Here is a 25,460-nt window from a genome sequence, read left to right on the forward strand (position 1 = left end):
CCAAGGTTTCCCAGGATCACAGTATAAAAACCAGTGAACCGGAGCTACATTGCCCAAGGTTCTTACCGCGCAGTAGGAGAGACGTTTTTACCTAGTCACTCAGTGCACATCCACAAACAGGTAACTGAAAGTTTTACTAGTGAATATTTCTCGCCACAGGAAATGCATTCTATTTTCTAGTCCACTGTCTTCTACTTCACTTTTAAAAAGCCAGCGGAAAACCACTTAACGATGCCAAAATCCACTAATAAGTGGCTGTCCACAGTCTGTAAACATGAGCTTAGAAAATCTCCAAGACACTAGTACTTCCAGTACTGACGATTTATGGCATTAACAAAGCTGTGACCCTGGTAGACAGTGACAGAGACCCCGCCCCATCCCGTCCCCAGGGTGGGTGTCCTACCTGAATCACCCGACTAGGAAACAAATTCTCTGCACATCTTTGCCATTGAAACACCTACTCTGCAAGAGCCAGGGTTTGGAGATGAGTATGCCAAATACCGATTTTTCTAGAGACGTGCACTTGCCTAACCCCATGCCTAATCCCAGGGAGATTTGGGGCAAGGGGCAGTGATGGTGGGGTGGCAGCACTTGGATGGGTTAAAACAAACACAGCAAATATAAATAAATACATAAAAGTCAGAAGAAACAAAGCTCTCTCCCTCCGTGTGAATTTGGGTCACACCCATCACGCCCAGATAGCCCACGGCTTCCATTTCTAAGAGTTCAGAGAGAATTGCTTTCCCAAACCCCAAAGTGATGGAGAAAACTGGCCCTCTGGACTCCCACAGCGACGAATCAGAAATGTCTTTGCACTGTGCACAGCGTCACAGGGTTTAGGCCACGGGAATACCTGCTAGCCACCAAGGGGTGGAAGCACGTGAGACCCACAGGTTAGACCCTGCGTGAAGTCACTCATATTATCACATGAAGATAACAGGCACTGTAACGACGAATTGAAAAACCAGGATACGGGCTGGGCATAGTGGCTCTTGCCTGGAATCCCAGCACTTTGGGAGGCTGAGGTGGGAGGATCACTTGAGCCCAGGAGTTCGAGACTAGCCCGGGCAACACACAGAGACCTTGTCTGTATTTTTTCAAAAACAAAACAACAACAAACCAGGACATGAGACAGCTCAGCAAACAAAAACCTGAAAAAAACGCCACAATATTAACGGTGGTTGCCAGCCTTCACGATGTCATCTGCTCGTTTTTACAAGGAACACGTACTTCTTTTGTAATCTGAGGACGAAAACAACTTTAAAAGCCTGCCATCCGAAGGCACATTATCAAATCTGGCTAAGGGAGTGCCAGATAAATGCACTCACTAGCTCCTGCTATGGTGTTAATGCCAGTTTGAACAGACAGGACCTGGAAATGGGCAGATACACTCCTCAATGTGCACACCTCATCTTTCAGGACCCTCAGCCCTTACTCCTCCTGGTCATGTCGCCACGGACACCACAAAAACACCTGGTAGTGTGGAGTGCAGGGAGAAAGGGGATCTTGGAGGGGGAGGGTGCTCTGTTTTGTTTTTCAAGAATCATCCTCAGAATCACTTGAGACAAACTCCGGAACCTGGGATTCTGGTCCCAGCTGTGATCTCAGGCGAGTCTCCTCTTCCCTGGGTCTTGGTCTCCCCAGATGTCAAATAAGCAGAGTGGATTTTCTGATGACTAAGATCCCTCCGGCCCTGATATTCTAAGATCTAAAGCTACCAGCATTCAGGTTTAAGGGCTGCTAAGTCTGATAAATCCAGGGCAAGAGAGAATGTGGAGACTTTAGGTTGCTCCGCCCACGTGAACATCACAGATAGAAGGTGAGGACAAACCAGCAGGCTTGAGACGGGAGCTGAGGGGAGGAGGAGTCGAGGGTCACGGGAGCTCAAGAGAGACCCTCAGAGGGCTATCTCTGGTCAGCATCTTGGGGCCGTCTGGGAGGGACAGGGCTGTGTGGCCTGGTACTGGGAAACCAAACAGGTGGCTTGTTTCTTCCAAACAAATGACCTGTTTCTTTCTCAGAAGCAAGAGCTCCCAGGAGGGGTGGCCATGGCAGCGAGGGCTCAATCCAGGCGAAGGGGGAATAAAACATTGGCAGGGTAGGCTGGGCCACCTGTCCAGCCTGGGGAGAAGCTCAACTCCACCGAGCCACTTGAAAGACTGAGAGGTTGAGAGGTTGAGAAACCTGGGGCCCAAAAGAGTCTTGGTCCTAAATGTGGCCAGGCCTCCTGGGTGAACGCAAAGGACCCTAGAAGGGAGTCAGGAGGGCTGGGTTCCAGTCCCACTTCTGCTGCTGAACTGCTGTGTGTCCTTGGGTAAGCTCCATCCCCTCTCTGAGTTTTGTTTGTCAAATGAGAATGATGTCTCTGATGACCTGAAGGTCCTCCGCACCTGAGACATTCTAGGATCTTCCTCTTCCCTCCAAGCAAAGGGAGACTTAAAGCATGGAGGAGGATATTCGCACAGCTTTCACGGCAAGGAGGATTCCTCCAAGCTTCAGAGCAGAAACAAAAGCGAAAGCAAAAGTCAGCAGCCAGAAGCAGCCCCCATACCACATCCCAAGTCAGAAGGCATCTAAACTTCTGCAACTTTCCCAGCACCGAGGGAGACAATGCTTCTCGTTCCCATGACTCCCACCTTAATTTGGGGCTGAGGGAAGAGAATCCACACTAAAGCTCCTCACACTCTGGCCTCTTCCAGCCCAAGAGGTCGAGGGGTTTACAGCCAGCCCTGCAGAGGGAGGGAGGAATACTGACCAGAAACACATCCTATTAAAACGGAGCCTCAGAAGCTCTAGCTGGCCTCTGCCTCCAGCTTTCCCATCCCTCACGCAGACAGAGAAACTCCCGGGCCTCGTGACATCTGGAGTCAGAGAACCAGAAAGTCGCAGCTGGAGGGGCTTGGGTCCTGCCAATATCCCAGACACTCACTCACTACTTCTCCCTGGCAGAAGACCAGGCTGGCAGTCTGGGCCTCATGTAGAACCCCAGAATCTTACCCTTGACCAGCAGTCATGAGTGAAGGCCACATATTACTCTCTGCTTCCTGTGTTGGCCTCCCATCCAGCTCCCCCATTCATTCCCACCACCCCCACCAACCCACAGGCCAGCCTCTCTCTCCTAGGAGTCTTCTCTAGGATCCTCACCAACTTCCAGGCAGCCAGGATTATCTTCTTAATGTATGGATGGGATCAGATGACTTCCCTGCTTAGAGAACTTGAATGAAAGGGACATCTTTCTCCGTGTCGTTCATCTTTGTTGAGCAACTAGAACAGTGCCTGGCCCACAGAAGGTGCTCAGCCAACATATGTTGAATGATTCCAAGAAAGGCCCCACCTGTCCAGTCCAGCTCACTCCAGACCCTCCATTCCCTTTACATTTCCGCACCCTCCACTGCCTGAGCACCTTCCCCAGCCCAGCACACCCCAGGCACTCTTCTGTCTCTGTGCCTCTGCCTGTGCTTTTCCATCTGCCCAGACACCCTTCCTCCCCTGTCCCCTGGGGGGACTCCAGGTCCCTGATGAATACTACAATACTCTTTTCTTAGCAGGACCTCCTGAGTTATTTCCTTTCTTCTGTTCTTGCCTAAGCCCTGTGACATAACTTACTATAGAGTACTAAATGTGCTAGGCACAAATACCCCACCTTGCCGTTGGAGGTCATCATCCCATTTTACAGATGAAGAAACTGAGGCTCAGAGAGATCAGGTCACACAGCCAGCAAGTGGTGTGGCCTGACTGTATCGCCAATTCTGCAACACTTGTCATGAGTATCCCTGACTCCCTCCCTAGGCTAGGGGCTCCCTGAGGCTCCTGGGCTCTGGATCAGTGGGGCAGACCCCAGATACCCGAACAGGGAGCTGTCAGCTCCGAAGCCATGAGGAGCAGATTCACCACCAGCCTCCTCTTTTTCTCTTTCTTTGGCCTTTTCTCCCCGTCTGGGGGTACCTCTCAATTGGTGGAGTGAGATATTTGGAGGGACAGGGGCTCTGTCCCAATAGGTCAGGACCCTCTTGCCACAGGTTTCCGGGGTGTGAAAGCTGTTCACGGTTCCAGGGCCAACAGTTCCCTAGACAAGCTGTTCTCCAGGTAACCCATTCAAAAAGAAAGCCAGAAGCTGGCTGGCCCTAGAGGGGCAATCCTTCCACCCGCTGACCTACCTCCACCAGTTCGGGTCCCGGCCCCGCCCACCTCGTCCCCGCCCAGCCCACTCCGGCAGCGCCCAGGTTCCCAGCAGCCAGACCTCCCGCTCTGTTGGGAAGGACCTGCAGTACCACGCACTGTCACAGGCACCTCGGAACGCTGCGCAGGGCACCCCACGGCTGCTCCCTGGGGAAACCGTGGGGGAGGGGTCAGGTCTCTCGCCCCCACCCGTGGTTGGGAAAGAGACCATTATCCTGTAATGCAGACCTGGCGCGCCAGGCCAAGCGCCTCCCCTTTGTGCGCTGATTTGAGATCTGATTTATGCGTAACCTAACACCTCGGAGTGCTTGCTGGGTGCTGGGCATGAATGCCCCGCCGCACCCTGGGACGTTATCATGTCCATTTCACAGATGAAGAAACCGACCGATGCGCTCAGGGAAGGACTTTAAATCCACTTTGTTGGATTTTCAAACCACTTTGTTCACGCCTGATTCTTTACCCGCGTGTTTGCTTGTAGAGCGACACACACACACACACACACACGTACACACATACGAATCTAAATCCCTAAAAGGACCCGACTTCCATAGAGTAAGGGATGCGCGAGCAAAGCGCCAAAGTGGTTTCCTGGGACCTACTAGGAAGTTCTGCTCCTAACCACGCGCTGAAAGCGCTTCTGACGAGGCCAAGGGTTCGAAACCCGCCGGGCGAAGAGCACCTGTCCCCGCCAACAGGGGGCCCCCAAGGCCAGCTGCCTTCCCCAGCCGTGGCCAGCTGGCCGGGCGCGGTGCCCGGGAGGCGGGAGTGTCCCGCACCGGCGGGGCGCGGCCGCAGAGGGTGCGGGGTGCAGAGTCCTCCAGGTGGTCAATCCCAGACGGGAAGCAGTCGGCGGACGGACGGACAGACAGGCGACCCAGACGGGCCTCGGCCCCCTTACCCGTCCCTGAGGGGAACCCACAGCGCTCCGCGGGAAGCGGCGGGCGCAAGGCGCGGCGGCTCAGACTCACCCGGGAGGCGGCGGGTCCGGCTCCGTCTCGGCTGGGCGGCCTGGGGCTGGGGGCTTCGCGACCCCCGCGCCCCACCCGGGCAGCCTCCTCGGGGTCGCTGCGATCGCGGGGCTGGGATTCGGGGGATTCTCAGCCGAGGGAACGCGGTGGCGGAGAGGGCGCACTGCCCTCTCGGGGACCGCGATGGGGACGCAGGAAGCGCGGCCTGGGAGCGCCGGCGTGAGGGAGGGAGGGACCGCGGGAGGCGGAGGGCGGCGCCGGCCGGGAGCAGCCTCCAGCCCCGAGAAGCACCGCCCACCGGCCGACCCTCCCTCCCGGCCCTCGGCGCCACCCCCGGGCCCGAGGCGAGGGATCGCAGCTGAGGGGGCGGGCATCCACTCCCCAGCGTCCGCTGCTGGAGTACGCTGAGTGCGGGCCGGGGACTGGGCCTAAGTTCTTTCCCACCCTTGCCAGCCGAATTGGATAAGATGGGGCCGGGAGAAAATAGAGCCCTGATTCCCCCTCCTCCCTAGGGCCCAGATAATCGGTGTGTATGCGTGTGTGTGCGCGCGCGTGTGTGACGGGTGGTGGTCGGGAAATGTCTCAAGCCAGAAGTCCCAGGTTTTAGGGGTTTAAGTAGAGCTGGGAGACCCGCTTCTCTCCCACACCAGGCGCCGACGCCGAGGCACAGCTCCGCCAGCCGCCCAGCCTTTACCTGGCGAGACACTCACCTCTCCTCCCTCCTGGGGAGGCCACCGCCTCCTTCTCCCACTTCTGCCCTGGGCTGGTGCCCAGCGAGGTGAGTGACGGACAGAAGTAGGGAAGGAGGAGGCGAGTTTTTAAAAACCGAGTCAGCTCACCCCCTCGTCCAGGGTCCCCACCCGATGCCTGGTCCCCAGAGAGCTCTCGGGATCGCACGTCTGAGTCCCGGTCCAGGTGGGGCCCATTCCGGGTCCTTGCGCGCGGGCACTGGATGGGGGCGCGCTCCACCGGGAGCTTCCCCTGCTGATGGCTCATCCCCAGCTTTGCCGAGAACTTTCCCGGCAAGGCACCGGCTGGCGTTCTCCCAGCCCGCCAGTGGCAGACGGGCAGCCAGTCTCTGTTCGGATCCATGGAGGCCCAGAGCTGCCGCCGAGTCCTGGCTCCGGGGAAAGCAAACCCGAAGTCGGCGCGGACGCCTCTTACCCGCGGTTCTGCCTCCGCCCCTTGGAGATTTGCCCTCGGAACCGCGTTGCTCTGGCGCCCGAACTAGGGTGGGCTGGTTTCAGCCAGACCGCCAAAAAACGTGGATTCTAAACACAGAGGGAAGAGCCAGCTCCCATTCCCTCGCTCAACCTTAGATTTTTTTGAATTCCGAGAGAGGTCAGGCCGGGGTCCCCTTCTTGGGTGAGCGTCCAGCCCTTTGGAATTCAAACACTGAGAAGCAGATAAGCAGCTGGCGGGCGTCACAGGATCGAGCCGAGGACTGAAGGCGCCTCCTACCGGGAATCCACTGCCTCCAGACGAAAATAGGCTGCAATCAAGTTCACTTCCAAAGGCGGAATTCATGGGTACATATGGTGTCCACGTGTGTATACATGCTGAGTTGAAACATGTGGGCATTTCTCCCCCCACCCCGCTATTCTGGCTTCTTAACTTGCACCCTAACAGCTCAACAGAACCTTGGTGTCCACAAAAAGGCAAGTTTGGGTCTGCTTTATGATTTGGGGGTGGGAAGACATTTGGGGAAACAGTCTCCATGTCTATAACAGCAACTGCTATTCCTCACCTACTTACTATGAACCACGCACAGGGTTACCACCGACATCCCCTGAACCATCTCATTCAATCCTCACAACCTGGGAGGCGGTTATTGGTCATGCCCACTTTATGGAAGAGAAAGCTGAGGCTTAAGGAGGTGAGGTCATTTTGTCCAATGAAAACACGACTGGGAAGTGTCAGGATCTAGACCCAAGTTGGTCCACTCCAGAGCTTCTGCTTTCCCTCCCAGAGCATAATTCCTACTGTCTGCACATACTCTCCACCCTAGGAGAAGTTTCACCTTGCCTGGCCACCTGCAAATGCTGAATAAATATTAGTTGGATGAATGGAAGCCCCAAATAATAACCCATGATTTTAGTGAATGGGGAGAACCCTTTGTGTAGGCAGGTACTTGTAATAATACGCTCCCATTTAAGAGCTGTGTGTATTCATCCCAAAGTTTAGACAATGCATGTGGGGACCTTCCCAGGCTCCAAAGGAGTGACAGGAAACAGTCACGTAGCTCTCAGATAAGACCAGGAATCTGGTTTTCATTTGACTCTGCAAGACGGACTTTGGAGAGGCCTGGGGTGGGGGCAGGAGGGTGATAATGTCGGAACAGCTGTCCCAGCTCCTAATCTGAAGGCAAAGAGCTGCTGTACTTTTCCATGCCAGGATCATCCCAGACCCGCCCCACTCTGCTGCAGACCCAACTGGGCAGGTCTTGTGTATCACAGGACATCATCTTCAGAGTGTTCCATTTAAGTAGGCTCACCCTGGCTGATCTGGGGAGAGGCTGACGAAATTCTCAGCCAAAGTTGAGGCCCAGGCAAAACTGAAGAAGCTACCAAAGAAAGGATGTTTCTCCTTATCCTCCTCCCCTTCATAGCCCTCTCCCTCTACATGTTAGTTTCTCTGAAACTTCCCTACCTTTTATTGAACACCGTGTTTCACATGCACTTCATACATTGTGTTACTTGATACTCAAAACGGCCCTAGAAGGAAGATTCTATTATTCCAGTTTTTCAGGTGAGGCTGTTAAGACTCAGAGAAGTTAGGTACTGGATCTGCTAGTAAGTGATAAAGTATTTGAATCTGGGGTCTTTGCAGGGTCCTCGCTCTAAATCACTCTGCTAGGAACCCCCTTGGGTGACAGGCAGAATAATAGCTTCCCAAAGATGTTCACAACCTGATCCCCAGAACTGGTTATGTGGCAAGAGGGACTTTGCAGATGGGATCCTGTTAAGGATGTTGGGACAGGGAGGTTATCCTTTATCTTCCCGGTGGGTCCAATGTTGTCACAGGGTTCCTACAAGAGGGAGGCAGGAGGGTCACAGTTAGAGAGGGAGACCTGATGATGGAAGAGGGTCAATAGCCAAGGAATGTGGGCAGCCTCTAGGAGCTAGAAAAGGAAAGGAATGTAGTCTCAGCCAGAGCATCCAGAAGGAGCTCTTGGTGTCCACAAAAAAGGCAGGTTTGGGTCTGCCTTATGATTTGGAGGTGGGAAGGCATTTGCAGATCCATTTTGGACATCTGACCTCTAGAACTGTAAGAAGATAGTTAATTGTGTTGTTCTAAGCCATGAAGTTTGGGACAATTTGTCACAGCAGCAGGAGGAAACTAATACATCCTGCAAACTCAGTCACCTAGGCAGATGCTCACTTCACCTGCTTTTTTAGCTAACTGTCCACGGTAAACCTCTGAAGAGGCACCATGATATAGCCTACGTCATGGATTTAGAAAGAAGGCAGGATTCCATCACCTTCGTCTTTGGTTTCTGAATCCTCTGCCATTTGTGAGCTGTGTGACCTTGGGCAGATGTTTTGTCCTCTCTGAGCCTCAGTTTCCTCATGTATCAAAAAAATTATTAGTATTTCTATGCTAATAATACCCATTTTCCAGGGCTAACTCAGGGATCAGGTGAACTAGTATGTGACAAAGTGCCCAGTGTGGCCTGAACATGAGTTGTTGGGAGCGTTAGCCTGTCTAGTTCTGAAAGCCCAAATTCAAAGAGGAGAGGATGCTGTTCTGAGAATTCCCATGGCATTACATTTTTATTCTTTCTGGCTGAATGGGTAAAATAATGACAGTGTTTAAAAATATTTGACTGTCCCTGGTCAGTGACCAAGACCCAAGTCTGTCATGCTACTGACTTTCCAGGCACATCAATGAAAGTGAGGCTGGAAAATCAGTTTGTAGAAATAGATCATCATGCAGAACAACTCACATATGTGCTCAGGAATGTACGTCCAAGGGTTTTCATTGCTGATTAATTGTAATGGTGAAAAATGGTCACCAACCTCAATGCCCAGCACTAGGAGCTATGCTAAGTAAATTGTGGCATAGACTCATGCTGGCACACTATGAAATCACCAGAAAGAATGAGGTAGAGCTATCTGATGTGAAAGAATGTCCAAGATGTATCATTCACTGAGAAAGACACTAAATATGATGATACTACACAAACAACTATTTATTTATCTATTTATTGAGATGGAGTCTCACTCTGTCACCTAGGCTGGAGTGCAGTGGGGCTATTTCAGTTGACTGTAACCCCCGACTCCTGGGTTCAAGTGATTTTCCTGCCTCAGCCTCCCGAGTAGCTGGGATTACAGGCGTAAGCCACCATGCCCTGCTAATTTTTTGTATTTTTAGTAGAGACAGGGTTTCACCATGTTGGCCAGGCTGGTCTTGAACTCCTGACCTCAAGTGATCCACCTACCTCAGCCTCCTAAAGTGCTGGGATTACAGGCATGAGCCACCATGCCTGGCTCACAAATGACTTTTTAAAAAGATGTAGACATATATATACACAACACATATATGTCTACATCTTTTAAAATTGTGTGTGTGTGTGTGTGTGTGTATATATATATATTTGATTAAATACAGAAAGACTATGGGAGGAATCAAACTAAACAGGTTACCCTTAGAAATTAAGGAGTGTGTGTGTGTGTGTGTGTGTGTGTGTGTGTTGGGGAGGTAATTTTATTTTTCAGTGAGGATGTGTTAATAATAAAGTTGGCTGGGAACCACCTGTATTGTCCACCAGGAGCATATCCTCCTATTATCTGTCCCTGTGTCCTCCCTTGCTTGCTCTGTTCTCTGCCATCTGTTACTCTTTTCCCTTGCTTGGTTCTGAGCAGGTCACTCTCTCTTCCCACTGACTTTTTTTTTGAGACAGGATCTTTCTCTGTCACTCAGGCTGGGGTGCAATGGCATAATCTCGGCTTACTGCAGCCTCCACTTCCTGGACTCAAGTGATTCTTCCATCTCAGACTCCTGAGCAGCTGGGACTAAAAGCATGCGCCACCACACCCGGCTAATTTTTAAATTTTTTTGTAGAGATGGGGGTCTTGCTATGTTACCCAGGCTGGTCTCAAAATCCTGGGCTTAAGTGATCCGCCTGCCTCGGCCTCCCACAGTGCTAGGATCACAGGCGTGAGCCACTGTGCCCGGCCCCGACTTACTCTTCATGTGGACTCATTTCTAAACCTGTGAGGAGCTGAGCGACGTCTCTGCTGTATGACTCTTGTGAAAGTCAGCAGTAAATCACATATGTGCACTTTCAACCTGGCCTTTCCTGAAACAGTGCACGTGAGTCACCGGGAAGGGATGTGTCTTGCATGTAGGTTTCACTGGTGACGTACTGGCCCAGCCCCGCTGAAGGTTGAATCAGGTCTGTGTGGCAGACAAATTAGGCTCATGTAGCGCAAAGCAAAATTGGAGAGTTGGACCATTCGTTTAAATAAAACAGTTTTGTCCCATTTCCTGAAAAACGTTGATTCTGGAAATGTGTTTCTACCTGAGTTACCAGTGTAACTGGACGTGTGTAGACAGCCAAGAATGGAGCTTCTGAGGACATCATAGCATTGGGGTACAAGTTCTTGAGACCCCTGGGAACAGCCAGCAATTCTACCTCCCTATCACCCCATCTCCTCTTGTGCTGCAGCTTGTACAAACTTCCCTCTAAGCCTCAGCATGCTTGCAATTCATCTGGCTGCTTCCTAACTGGCATCCTGCTCCCAAACCCTCCCCCTTTAATCCATTCTCTATATTGTAAAGTCAGCAATTCAGTGGGTCTCCGCCGTCCCTTCATGCAGTCCAGCCTTCTCTGCAAGGACATGCCGGACTTCCGAAGGGGGTGGGCTCTTCTCATGAGCTCAGCCTCCTTACTCACCATCCCTCAGGCTCCATGCTCTCTCATCTTCCCGTGGGTCTCTTTTTCATCAGTGACGAAATCTTTCTCAGAAGCTCCCAGTAAACTTCCTTGGTACCTCCTTTGCCAGAACTGGGTCATATGCCTGTCATGGGCAAGGACCCTCAAAATGGGTGTAGACTCAGGACTCACCTGGAGTCACCTGGGGGTTGGTGAAGACACCTGGACCAAATGGAGGCTTTGACAACAGGAAGGATGCCAGTGACTGTCAGAAGCCCCCAGCAGGTCCCTGCAGCAGGTAGGTTGAGTCCAGGGAAACTGCCATGTTGGACTGGCACACGCTGAAGCAGGAAAGCCACCTGCAGAGGGAGAGGAGAAAGAAGCAACCTGGATTACTGCTGGCCCTCCAGTTCTCTTTTTCCCAGGAATTTCGTTTCCTGATGAGTTTCCGTTCTTGCAATAAAAGGACACTAAGAGAGTCCCTTTGAAGCTTTGATAGGCAGCTGAGGAGTAATGCCAGAGGCTAGGCATGGGTGCCCTGGCTCTCTGCTAATTTACTAACTGCCCAAAGGCCCTGTGTGATGGGATTCCAAGGAAATCCACTCACCCCTTGGATAAGCCAATGACAACAATAATAGCAGCCAACCGTCATACAGTGCTGACCAGAGCCAGGCACTCTGCTACGCACTGTACAAGGCCTGCTGCATTTGACCAGGCTCATCACCACATGAGGAAGGTACTATATTTCCCCTTTTCACAGATGGGAAAACTGAAACACAGAGAGGTTAAGTGACTTGACGATGAACACTGAGCTGGCAAAGCTAGGGTCTGGGCATGGACCCAGGCTGCCTGGAGGCTGTGTTCTCGCAACTTCTCTACCCTGGCTCTCACTGGTGCTTGTGATATCCTTCAGATGGGACTCCTTGATCCAGGTTTGGAGAATGGGTCACAAACCTGGGGACAGAAGGGCCCAAAGGGAGAAGCAATGACAGTATCTTCCATACCGCCATGGTCCTGGTTGCCCATGTACTCCGCCATGCTGCTGTAGTGGGATTAATATTTCACTTGATGTCTTTTTTCCTCCCTTTTGTTCTTTCCAGACAGTGGCTCTTCTTCCTTTAGGGGAAGCCTCATCCAGCAGAAAAGCAGAGATGCTTTTGAGTTTCAAGAACCAATTCTTTGACATTACAAGAGCCTGGGCTTTGAGTTTCAAAAGTAGAAATCCCAGAGGCTTCTAGGAATAAAACTGTGTGTCATTAACAAGACATCTGGAAGACTGAGCAAGATGCAAGAGTCATTTCCCCATGACCGAGATGAGGTCAAGGGCCCTGGGCCAGGGGTCTGGGCAGACGATCTAAGGAGAGTGGATGAGTCACGATGAAGTGGGGCTAGGGAGGTGAGTGGTGGCCAAGCAGCAGCCCCACACTAGCTTCATAAGTGTGGCTTGCGGGCAAGCTCAGCAGAGCGCCTGCTCCTCCCCTACCAAGGCACAGATGCGGTGGGGGAGGGAGTAATTGGCAGAGGGGTGATGCAGCCTTGCAGAAGTTTACCAAGCTCTGCCAACATCTCCCATGTGCCCCAGAGGAGGGAGGAAGAAGCTGAGAGGAGAAAGAAGCCAGGCACAGAGACTTCCAGGAGGCCTAGGCAGCTGCACCTGCCACCAGGAAGACAGAAGTGAGGCCAAGACAGCAGGTGTCAGGGGACACCAGACGCTGTCCCCTGCCCAGGCCTTGGCACTTTCTGAGCCTCCTCTACCCCAACAACAAATTTAGATACAACCCAGGGCAAGAGGTAGGGAGGCCCTGGTTAATTACGGCTAGGTGTCTTCCACCAGCAGGATGGGGACTTGAAATAGAAATTCAGTCTAGTTTTGAGAGTGGAAGTTGTGTTTCTTGCACATTCAGGATGTGACTGAAGATCCTTCTGGTTTCCCTGCTGTTCCTCAAAGGGCTTTGCATGTCCTGCTCTGCTTTCTTGCTCATTTCTACACAAAGGAAGGAGGTTACCAGGGTTCTTTAGGAGAAGCAGATGAGGCAGAGTCATAGAGCGGAGGTCACAATATTTCTCCTGCCCTTTCTGCATCCTCTTGTGAGTAGCCCACCAGTCTCTCCTTCCTACCATCCAAACTGTCCCAATCCCCTCCCCTGCAGAATAGCTTCCCAGTATTTTTTTTTTTTTGAAATGGAGTCTCACTCTGTGGCCCAGGCTGGAGTGCAGTAGCCAGATCTCAGCTCACTGCAAGCTCCGCCTCCCGGATTTACGCCATTCTCCTGCCTCAGCCTCCCAAGTAGCTGGGACTACAGGTGCCCGCCACCTCGCCCGGCTAGTTTTTTGTATTTTTTAGTAGAGACGGGGTTTCACCGTGTTAGCCAGGATGGTCCCCATCTCCTGACCTCGTGATCCACCCGTCTCGGCCTCCCAAAGTGCTGGGATTACAGGCTTGAGCCACCGCGCCCCGCCGCTTCCCAGTATTGACATAGCAAAGTGGATGGTTCTTTGTACCTACTTCACAACAACCATAAGCCCTCAACCAACAGTGTACCTGCTCTTCCCCTACCTGTCATTGTGTGTACTTGGGTGGAAGTTCAGTATTGTGCAATGTTGTCTGGGTAGCAGTCATCTTTGTTGTGACTCTTTGAAATATGTAGATTAGAGTTTTGCAGTTTGGGCACTATTGACATTCAGGCTGGGCAATTCTTTGTCATGGGAGACTGTCTGGTGCATTGCAGGATGCCAAACAGCTTCCCTGGCTCTACTCTCCAGATGCCAGTAGCACCCTTTCCCCAGCTGTGACAACCAAACTGTCTCCAGACATTGCCAACTGTTTCCCCTGGTGGCAGAGGAATCAGCCCCAGTTAGTAATGGCCGCTTAGCTGGGCGCGATGGCTCACGCCTGTAATCCCAGCACTTTGGGAGGCTGAGGCAGGTGGATCACTTGAGGCCAGGGGTTCAAGACTAGCGTGGGCATGGTGAAACCCAGTCTCTACTAAAAATACAAAAATTAGCTGGGTGTGGTGGCAGGTGCTTATAGTCCCAGCTACTTGGGGAACTGAGGTGAGAGGATGACTTGAAGTTGGGAGATCGAGGCTGCTGTGAGCTAGGTGGCACCACTGCACTCCAGCCTGGGTGACAGAGTGAGACCCTGTCTAAAAAATAAAAACCAACCAACCAAACAAAAGAACTGTTGCTTAAAACATTGAACGCAGGATCTCCGGCATATGCCATTTGCTCTGGAATTGGTGTCCGGGATAGACAACAAAATTTGGTCAGAAAATCGGTGGCCTCGAGGTCAGAAGACCTGGGTTCAACCTCCAGTTCCATCACTTCCTTCTTGTGTGATTTTGAGCAAATCCTATAGCTTTTCTGAGCTTCAGTTTCCCTATACGTGTATTGGGGAATAATGAATGAGGAGAGGGATTTTCATTTGTTTTGTTCACTGCAGTACCCCCAATACCTAGAATAGCGCAGGGCACGTAAGAAGTACTCAATACAGATGGGTTGACTGAATAACTCTCTCTGCTCCGCCTCCCCCACCCCCAGGGCTTCTGTAGGGTTCAAATGAAAAAGTCTGTAAGAACTTCCATGACTGAGGGGTCACAGGAAATATTGCACCCCATTCAAACTCAGAAAACAACAGCCACTAGCTGACACTTTCTAAATTAATTTTATAAATCATGAAGATTCATAATAGTCAAAAACTAGGAACAAACCAAATGTCTTTCAATGGTAAATGGCTAAACTGTGGTGCATCTATACCACGGAATAATACACAGCAAAAAAAAAAAAAAAAAAAAACCAAATCAGTCGGGCAGGGTGGCTCATGCCTGTAATCCCAACATTTTGGGAGGTGGAGGAGGGTGGATGACTTGAGGTCAGGAGTTTGAGACCAGCCTGGCCAACATGGCAAAACCCCATCTCTACTAAAAATACAAAATAATAGTAACTGGGGGTGGTGGTGCACACCTGTAATCCCAGCTTAAGAGGCTGAGGCTTGAGAATCACTCGAGCCTGGGAGGCGGAGCTTGCAGTAAGCCAAGATCGTGCCACTGCACTCCAGCCTGGGCAACAGAGCAAGACTCTGTCTCAGAAACCAAAACAAAACAAAACCCCCAAATCATTGATATACGCAACAACCTGGATAGATTTGAAGGGAATTATGCTAAGTAAAAAAACACCAATCTCAAAAGGTTACATACTGTATGATTCCATTTATATAATATTGTTGAAATAAACAAATTATATAGATGAAGAACATTGTCAGGAGTTGGGGATGAAGGTGGCCACAGTGTGGTCACCTGAGGAAGCTCATGTTGATGGAACAGTTCTGTATTTTTTAAAACTGTCTTATTTTTAATTTTATGGTTATATAATAGGTGTATATATTTATGGGGTATGTGAGATATGTTGATACATGCATACAATGTGTAATAATCACATGGTAAATGTGGTCTCCATCACCTCAAGCATGTATCATTTCTTTATGTTATGAACATTCTAATTCTAATCTTTTATTATTTTAAAATGTACTATAAATTATTGTTGACTGAAAAAGTTAGCCAGGAGTGGTGGCGGGCGCCTGTAGTCCCAGCTACTTGGGAGGCTGAGGCAGGAGAATGGCATGAACCCGGGAGCGGAGCTTGCAGTGAGCCGAGATCATGCCACTGCACTCTAGCCTGGGCGACTGAGCAAGACTCCATCTCAAAAAAAAAAGAAAAATTACTGTTGACTGTAGTCACCCTGTTGTGCTATCAAATACTAAATCTTATTCATTCATCTTAATCATTCTAACTATATTTTTGTATCCATTACCCACCCCACTTCCCCTTCACTCCCCATTACCCAGCCCAGTCTCTGGTAACCATCATTCTACTCTCCGTCTCTACGAGTTCAATTGTTTTAATTTTTAGCTCCCACAAATGAGTGAGAATAGGTGAAGTTTGTCTTTCTATGCCTTACATATTTCACTTAACATAATGACTTCCAGTTCCATCCATGTTTTTGGCAAAGGCCAGGATCTCATCCTCTTTTACGACTGAGTCGTATTCCACTGTGTATATGTACCACATTTTCTTTATCCATTCATCTGTTGATGGACACTTAGGTTGATTCTAAATCTTGGCTATTGTGAATAGTGCTTCGATAAACAAGGGAGTGCAGATATCTCTTTAATCTACTGATTTCCTTTCTTTTGTGTATATACCTAGGAGTGGAATTGCTGGATCATGTGGTAGCTCTAATTTTAGTTTTTCGAGGAATCTACAGACTGTTCTCCATAGTGGCTATACTAACTTACATTCCCAACAACAGTGTACAAGGATTCCCTTTTCTCCATATTCTCTCATTAGGTTTTCTTGTTTGTTTGTTTGTTTTTTGAGTGGGGGACCAGGGTCTTTCTCTGTCCCCCAGGCTGAAGTGCAGTGGTGTGATCTCGGCTCACTGCAACCTCTGCCTCCCGGATTCAAGCAATTCTCATGCCTCAGCCTCCTGAGTAGCTGGGATTACAGGTGCCTGCCACCATGCCTGGCTAATTTTTGTATTTTCAGTAGAGACAGGGTTTTGTCATGTTGGCCAGGCTGGCCTCGAACTCCTGAACTCAAGTGATCCTCCCGCCTTGGTCTCCCAAAGTGCTGGGATTGCAGGTGTGAGCCACCACAACCGGCCCAGTTCTGTGTTTTGATTGTGGTACTGGTTACACAAACCTACACAAATGATAAAACTGCATAGAATCACACACACAGAGGAATGTGATCTGCACAAATGATAAAACTGCATAGCATTACACACACATGAATATAGGTGAAGCATGAAACCAATGTTATAGAATAAGCTCTGTGGATTACACCAATGTCAGTTTCCGGGCTGTGATATTGCACTATAGCTATACAAGATGTTACCACTGGGGAAGGCTGGGTGAAGGGCACAGAAGATCTCCCTATATAATGTTTTCAATTTCCTTTGCATCTGTAATTACTTTAAAATAAAGACTTTTAACCCACATAATAAATCCTACATAGGGAGATGGGCAAAAAATTATCAAAAGCATGTGCAGTGTCGAAAAAGTTAAATTCCCCAAATTACCAGAGAACGTTCGAGACTCAGACCACAAATCAAGCTGCCAGGAAGTGGAACTAGTTTTCCATGACTCAGTCTAATTTAGCTCATAAGCCTCCATTCTGCCAGGTGGTAGAAATGTTCCCCTCCCCCTTTGGCTGGAATGGCATCTAAATTCTGAAGGCCTTATGCAGTGCCAAAGTCCCCCCCTCAGGGGGACACCTGGTCCCTGTTCCCAGGCTGGCTGCTGGCCTTCGGTCTGTGCAAGCCTCTGCCAAGCTGTCCTTCACCCCAAACCCAACACCATGCTGTGCCCGATGGAAACCTGGCAGGAAGACGAGCCACTACCTGGTGTCCTGCAATTCAAACGCAGTCCTCAGATGTTTTATTTGGCCCATAGAGTATTTTAAATCACTACTTGCCAATATTTGAAATGAGGCATTTTCACATACGAGTGTAGATATCTGGGCTAGTCCTCATTTCATACGTTCCCTGGGGCAGCAATCGACTGGACTTCACTGTGTAGCAGTTGCCGCTTGAACCTGGGCACGCCTCCTTGTGGGTTCATCACAGTCCCCACCATTTCTGACCCCTTCATTTGGCTGGATTCACTCTTTTACAAAACCTGCCTGGCAACATGAAAGCTCGAGGTGGCAGCCCTCACTCTTCCTCACTTCTGTCCCATTTTGGGGTCTCTGGGGATCATTTTTCTCCTCCTGCTTCTTGCTGGGGTGCAGAGAAACTTTGCGGTGCTATCTCAGACCCACCTGCTGAGGGATGGCCCTTCTGTCTAGGGTCTTGCTGCCTCCTATGCTCACCCCGGGCTCCACACAGGAACGGGTCACCATGGGACATGGCCCAGGGACCTCGTTCTTGGTTTGCCTTGCTTGCTTTCAGAACTCATCCTCCTGATACAGAAAGTTTTATTTGATCTCAAGAGGCTGAAGCCTTGCCGGTCCGGCGTCTGTTTACCCTTCCCTGCTATGTCACATCTGTTCCATCATCTACCTACACCAGTCCTTTCTGTTTCTCCTCCTCTTCTAGACTGTTGAAAATCAAAAACCAGGACACTCTGATTCCCTTTTCCTGCTCTTCACCCCCTTCCTGGAGGCAGTAAGCTAACAGCTGCCTGAATTTTAGGATGTTGGGGCAATAGACAAAACTGGGAATGAAAAATGCATTGGTTAATTCAAATATATCCCCCTCATCATATTTCTTCCCACGCCGGACACTGCACTAAGCCGTTACATGCATTCTCTCCCATTTCCACGTCAAAGAGGAAATGGGGCTCAGGGAGATTGTGTTGGCCCGAAGTTGACAGTTAGCGAAGGGGCAGAGCTGGTACTTGAACCCAGAGCCCATCCTCTTCACCACTCCCTTCCCACAAAGGTGTGGCTTTATTTCACAGCCCCCCTTCTTGCTTCCCATACTCCCAGGTCCCCACGCATCTCCACAGGGCAGGAACCAGTGGGAATCCTTACCTGGGTGACAGTGAAAGGCTACTGGTTGAGCTTTTCCTAAAGCCCACCTCTGAGGGTGGCTCACCCATCCCCAGCTGACTGGGGTGGACAGGGTTCCAGTTACTGGCACTGTGAAATGTCCTGACCCTGGACACCCCTCCCTCAACCCCAGCAGGAGAGTCCAGGCAGCCGGAGCAGATAGATCAGCTCCCCAGAGAAGGGCAGGGATCAATATGGAAGGACAAGACCAGAGGCTGAGTCACAGCCTTGGCAAATCTAGTTATAGGGTAGGGGGAGAGGCTGGCGGCCGTCAGTTCGCAAATCAGCAGTCCTCCCTGCAACCTGGACAAAGCCATTTCTTGGAAAATCCAATTAGAATTCAGAGCCTTGAGGGCCACCCTGGATTTTCTGCTGCTCAGCAACCTGCAGAGCCTGGCCCAGCCGGCCCATGGGCCGTCCCACATCAGAGGGCCCTGAGAGCAACAGATGAGCTTGTTAGTCAGTGGGTCCCCTGACAGCTGCTGTCTCTTTGTACTCCAGCAGGAAGGCATTCCTTTGTCACGCCGGTAGGCAGGAACACCTGATAAGCCATCTGTCTGGCCAGCCCTCTGTGCGCCAGGGGCTTTGCTCGGAGGCTGGTATTCCAGGCCCTGTGCAGCCTGCAGGGCTGGGAACAATGGCTGAGTCAGTGCAGCCCCAGGCACAGACAGACACTGCGGGGCACAGTGGCACATGCCTATATTCCTGGTTACTCGGGAGGCTGAGGCAGGAGGATTGCTTGAGCCTGGGAGTTCAAATATAGCCTGGGCAACATAGTAAGACCTTGTCTCTAGAAAAACCAAACCCAAATGATTTGCTTTGTTATATACAACTTAACACTTCTGTGCCTCAGTTTCCTAATCTGTAAAATAGTAAAAATAGCAACACCTGCCTTGTAGGTTTGCTGTGAGGACAGAATACATTTCATTATATTTAAAGAACTTAGAATAATGCCTGTTACCTAGTAAGCACTACACAAGGTTAGCTATTACTATTATCAATGTTATTATTATTAATTTCATCAATTTACTAGTTGTCTTCAATCAGTTGCATGGGGGTGGCCCCTACTCTGGTTTTCAACACACTCTTTAGAGCCAACTGCACACTCTGGGGGAAGAAGGGCAATGTTTCTGGAATTGTTGTTCCCTTGGCATATTCGTTAATCTATTCCCATGTTACAAATTACGCCAAAATTTAGTGGTTCTGTGAAAAACAGTATTTATTATTTCACAGGTTCTGTGAGTCAGGATGAAACCTGGTGCCCCTGGTTCAAGGTCTGGCACAGGCTGCAGTCAAGGTGCCAGACAGGCTGCATTATCTCAAGGGTCAACTGGGCAGGGACCTGCTTCCAGGCTCACCCACGTGGTTGTTAGTAGAACTCAGCTCTTTGCAGGCTGTTGGCCAGAGACCACTTTAGTTCCTGGTCGAATGGGTCTCTTTATGGGATGGCTTACAATTCAGCAACTGGCCTTATCAATGCAAGCAAATAAGGAGACACACACACACACGCACACACACACACACAGAGAGAGAGAGAGAGAGAGCCCACACATACACAAGCAAGATGGGGGTCACAGTCTTTCATAACTTAATCTCAGGAGTGACAGCCAATCATTTTTGCTGGATTCTATTCTTAGAAGCAAGTCATGATTGGCCGGGCGCGGTGGCTCAAGCCTGTAATCCCAGCACTTTGGGAGGCTGAGACGGGCGGATCACGAGGTCAGGAGTTTGAGACCAGCCTGGCCAACATCGATGAAACCCCATCTCTACTAAAAAATACAAAAAAACTAGCCAGGTGAGGTGGCGGGCGCCTGTAGTCCCAGCTACTCGGGAGGCTGAGGCAGGAGAATGGCGTGAACCTGGGAGGCAGAGCTTGCAGTGAGCTGAGATCTGGCCATTGCACTCCAGCCTGGGCAGCAGAGCGAGACTCCGTCTCAAAAAAAAAAAAAAAAAAAGCAAGTCATGATCAAGGAGAGGGGACTTCACAAAAGGTGCGGTCATAGGGAGCCATTCAGAAGCTGCCTGCTCTGTTGAGGGCACACCATCTTGAGATGATGGGCATTAGAAAGAACCAAGTTTGATGCCAACTTTAAAACAATTTTGTTATTGGTCTTGAATTCCTAGCCTCGAGTGATTCTCCTGCCTTGGCCTCCCGAAGTGTTGGGATTACAGGCATGAACCTCCATGCCTGGCCCAATGTGAGCTATTTCTCTTACCTAGTGTTAAAATAAAATGGGAGGCCATTAGGCTGAGGTGGCTCCCATGCCCTGGGTTCCTACACAAACAAGGTGAAACTTAACCTTAGCCAATCATAAAAGACCAGCTAAGCATTAATTACATAATCAGGAACTTTCCACCAGGATCATCTAAATGAGGCAATTGCCCAAACCTTAACCAATCAAATCATTTCTTTATTTTCCACATTCCTTATTTAATTTCTCTGATTTTCCTCATTCACCCTATCAAAGCCCTCCCTTCAAACTCCTCTGGAGGAGCCCTGAACCACCTTTGATTTGGTGCTGCCAAGTTAATGAATTGCTGTTTGCTTGAATAAACTATTTACTTTTTTTTTTGAGATGGAGTCTCACTCTGTCACCCAGGCTGGAGTGCAGTGGCGTGATATTAGCTCACTGCAAGCTCGCCTCCCAGGTTCACACCGTACTGCTGCCTCAGCCTCCTGAGTAGCTGGGACTACAGGTGCCCGCCACCACACCTGGCTAATTTTTTGTATTTTCAGTAGAGACAAGGTTTCACTGTGTTAGCCAGGATGGTCTCGGTCTCCTGACCTTGTGATCCGCCCAACTCAGCCTCCCAAAGTGCTGGGATTACAGGTGTGAGCCACCGTGCCTGGCCATAAACTCTTTAACTTTTTTACATGCCACCATTGATCTTTTAACACCAGCAGTGTGAGTCCCACACGTTACTCTACCTCACCCAGCCTCGTCCCCAAGGATCAAATGTTACCCACCTTGATGAGCCACCTTGCCCAGTGCGTGAGTTTCCTGTGGCTGCTGTAGGAGATTGCCACAAATTTGGTGGCTTATTCTTGCACAGTTCTGTGGCCAGAAATATAACATGGGACTCACTGGGCTAAAATCAAGGTGTCAGCAGGGCTGCGTCCCTTTCAGGAGGCTCTAGGGAGAATCTGTTTCCTTGTCCTTTGCAGCACTGAGAGGCTGCCGGCACTCCTTGGCCTATGGCGCCTTCCTCCATCTTCACAACCAGGAAGGGAAGCTGTGTCTTTCTCATGTGGCATCATTCTGATCTTTCCAGTTGCCACACTTACCTCTGACCCACTTCCTTCTCCACCTTCACTCAGTATTAAGGATCCCTGTGGCTACAATTGTGCTTTGAGGTTCCCACCTGTGTGTCTGACTCCCTGGGGCTGCCCATGTGGTCCTGTGGTCCTGTGGTTTTACTCCAGGAGACCACCTGCCTGCCACTCCTCAGAAGAAGGGGAAAAGCTGCCGTTTCATGTTGGAGCTGCACACACAGAGGAAGACCTCGTGCCTGGCATCAGGCCATTCCTCAGCTGGTCTCCTGCTGGGTGGTCTATCATCCTCACAACATGCTGGGCTCAGGATCCGGGCCTCCTGGCTGGAAGGGACTCTGGATAGGTTAACAGGTTTTATTTGTCCTGAGGCCAGCTTTCAAATTTTGCCAACTCCACTGATGTTCCTGGCCTCCGACACTCATAAGGCCCTAGTCCTCCCAGAGCACAGGGAAACTGTGGCTTCAGAACAAATAAGGAAGAGCAAGCACCCTCTCTGTGTGTTCACGGTGGTCTAGGGGCTAGGATTCAGTGTTTTTTACCTCCGGGACCCGGGTTCGATTCCCGGATGGGTGATCGTTTTGCACTGGCCGCCTTCCCACAGGAATCTTCCTTTACTACCCGGTCAGCTCCAAGGGCCGGATGCAGAGCCCTCTCCGCAGCGAGAGGCAAACCCAGGCGAAGAAGCGCAAGTCCTGGTAGACCACCTCTCATGGCGCACCGCTCCTATTTATCTTCGTGTCCCTCACCCGCAGAAGCGGCTTTAGAGAGCGACTGAGCGTCTCGCTCAGGTGTACACAGCCTTGCAGAGATGCCAGCCCCCATGGAGCTGCACCCAATAAGCCCACTTTCTTTGCCGTAGCCGCCCTGGAGGCGCCTATCGGGCTGGGCTGCGAATAACTAAGAGAGAGGCCAAGCCAGGTCGTGGCGTTTGTGCAAGCCCTGGACACGGTCACCGGCCAGTCAGCGGAGCCTCCTCACCTTCATTCGCAGCTAACGTGCTCGTTAGGCCTTGGCAAGAGGCGACCGGAGGCGATGCCCGAGAGTTGGGAGGTGGGTGAGAGGCGGGTGAGGTCCTGGAGTGAGGTCCCGTTTGCTGATTGAGCGGTAGAGGGAGGCGATGTTCGGTGACCCAAGAAAGACAGCAGGTGGAGTAGGCACAAATGGAAAACTGTTGCCGGTGCCCTAAGCAGAAGGCAGGTGTAGAAATCAGCCCTAGGACGTCGAAGCAATGGTAAAACAGTCAAATCCTACAATGTCTACACTCTACCAAGAACTTGCGCACTCTCCCCCTTTTCCATTCAGTGCTCCCAAGAGGGGTTCGGAGAACCCCGCGTCCACTGTAAGCTCAGGGGGGAGCGCGAGCCAGGGAAGTGAAGTGCACAGACTGGGCAGAGGCGGCGGGCAGAACCGCGGGGGTGAGAGGGCGCGGTGGCTGCGGGACGAGCCGCTGCGGAAACGCGGCCTGGGTTGTCGTGTGAGGTGACTGTCGGTGGAATCTTTGGCGGAGAGTGGTTTGGAAGAATGGCGAGGGGCGGCAGTGGGGAGGGTGGTGACCCTGAGCCTCCGGCCCGGGCGAGGGAGCTGTGCTGTCCGGGCAGGGCATGGGCTAATTCCCACTTAGCTGGCAGGGGAGAGACCGTGGTCACGAAGGGGGTTCTTCCAGAGTGAAGCTTCTTCATCGCGCTCAAGAGTTGCTGATCCCTGTGATTTCCTCAATGTGGGAAACGGTGTTTGTGCTAGAAGAGGGCTGCGCTCTTTACCGAACATAAGGAGATTCAACACTGACATCGCCTCACGCCCACCCTAAAACGTTTACGTGGCTTCCTTGTCTTTTTTTTTTTCTGTCCTAAAGTCGCCTCATCCTCACACCCCCCCATTTTTTTCTTCCACACTCGAGTCTCTCTCTCTCATTAAAAGCTCCACCAAATATTTGAAATATCTCAACCAGAAAGACTGCAATGAACACATTATTTCATTCGTGAAAGCTACAGACCAGCTAGGTTGAGAGTTGCTTGATATTTTCTGCTAAACGGTGAGGCATAAGGCACTTCGAAGGTTTCTCTTTGGGCCGTTGTTTGTGTACTGTTGGGTTTCCTTCTTTTCCCCAGACAATATGGCGCTGTGGGGCCAGCGGTAAACCCTGCTTTCTGGCTGCAGATAAAGGCCGCAGCTGGTGCAGGAATTAAAAGCAAACCAGAAGACACGTGGGTTCGCCCCAGTGGGTCCAAGATAGAGTCTGACTGTAGCCGGATTCGGATTAGAACACAGGTTGCTGCAGGTACAAGGCAGAGTATTAACCACTATAGAATCCCAGTGCGCCCCACACTTACTGCCCGTCGTTTTGCTTCCCCACCCCTCTTTTATTTATTTATGGGTTTTTTTGAGAGACAGAATTTTGCTTTGTTGCCCAGCTGGAGTGCAGTGGCGCGATCTCGGCTCACTGCTACCTCAGCCTCTCAGGTTCTCCTGCCTCAGCCTCCCGAGTAGTTGGCACTACAAGCATGCGCCAAGACACCCAGCTAATTTTTGTATTTTTCGTAGAGACGGGCTTTCACCATGTTGGCCCGGCTGGTCTCGAACTCCTGACTTGAAGTGAGTGATCCACCCACTTCAGCCTCCCAAAGTGCTGGGATTATAGGCGTGAGCCACCGCGCCTGGTCCCCCGATTTTTTTTTAATGTAAAAACATTATGCGATTTTTACTTCTTTATTCTTGGGCAGCTACAGGTTCTCCTGATTTTCTCACGTGTTCTCCCCGTTTCCCCCTCTCCATTCTGATGCATGTCCCATCTTCTCTGCATCCAGCCGGTGCCCTCTGTACGGGCATCCTGGGCTGTCCCATTGTCTCGACCTGGTCTCCCCTGCTTCTCCCTCCTCCTTTTCACTCTTTCCCTTTTGACTCCCCTGCCTCTTGCCCGCTCCGGCCCCACCAACCCCATCTACTGAAGCCGAGTTGAGTGAGGGGAGAGCAAGCGGAACAGATGATTGCCTGAAGGCGGCGCAAGAAGACAGAAAAAGTTATCATGAGAGCCGTCGTGGCCTTCAACTTCCCCTGGGCCCTACCAGGCCCAGGCTAGGGTCGCAGATCCAGGTATTTTCGGAGGCACTGGCATCTGAAGTAGGCGAGAGTCAACGCAGGGTGAAGGCCATTTGGCCGCCCTTCTGGCTTCAGAGGGACGCAATGCGCGCGTTTCTAACGTGCAACAACACAATGAGTCGACTCAGCCTTTCCCGTTTTCTGAAGCTTTGTTGTCTGCATAGTTGTCCTGCAGAGAGCGAACAGCAACCCTTCAAGTTCAGTGATTGCTTAATCTATGGTGAGATGAAAGCGACCAATCGAGGTTGTCTCTGTGGCGCAATCGGTGAGCGCGTTCGGCTGTTAACCGAAAGGTTGGTGGTTCGAGCCCACCCAGAGACGTGATTTTAAATGTTGGCAGTTGTGACCAGGCGCGGTGGCTCACGCTTATTAATCACAACACTTTGAGAGACCGATGTAGGAGAAGCCTCACTTGAACTCAGAAGTTCAAGACCAGTAAGAATCCCATCTCACTAAAATAATAATAATAAATTGCAGTTATTTCTCCTCAGGCCTTGCACTGTATTTAAAAGTCA

The 25,460-nt window shown here is 50.8% G+C and overlaps 1 protein-coding gene and 1 non-coding gene across 7 annotated transcripts in view; one reads left to right on the top strand and one right to left on the bottom strand.

The window, feature by feature from the left end:
* Positions 1-12,697, bottom strand: part of TMEM51 (transmembrane protein 51) — a 78,920-nt gene extending 66,223 nt beyond the window's left edge. Inside the window, exons 1-2 of one of the 6 annotated variants that reach the window (XM_011939923.1) lie at positions 12,687-12,697; positions 5,148-5,352 (exon numbers count right to left, since the gene is read on the bottom strand). The gene's annotated coding sequence lies outside the window, so the exon portion shown is untranslated. Of the gene's footprint in view, positions 1-5,147; positions 5,391-5,857; positions 6,594-12,686 lie in introns of those variants that run through there. The other 5 variants (XM_011939925.1, XM_011939920.1, XM_011939924.1 and 2 more) reach the window with 5 other exon arrangements.
* A 12,495-nt stretch (positions 12,698-25,192) lies between these two features.
* TRNAN-GUU lies at positions 25,193-25,266 on the top strand. Its single transcript has one exon. It is a non-coding gene; the product is annotated as a tRNA-Asn (tRNA).
* The last annotated feature ends 194 nt before the right edge of the window (positions 25,267-25,460 follow it).

The sequence above is a fragment of the Colobus angolensis genome, unplaced genomic scaffold (assembly GCF_000951035.1).
Source record: "Colobus angolensis palliatus isolate OR3802 unplaced genomic scaffold, Cang.pa_1.0 Scaffold185, whole genome shotgun sequence".
In the NCBI taxonomy this organism is placed as follows: Eukaryota; Metazoa; Chordata; class Mammalia; order Primates; family Cercopithecidae; genus Colobus; species Colobus angolensis.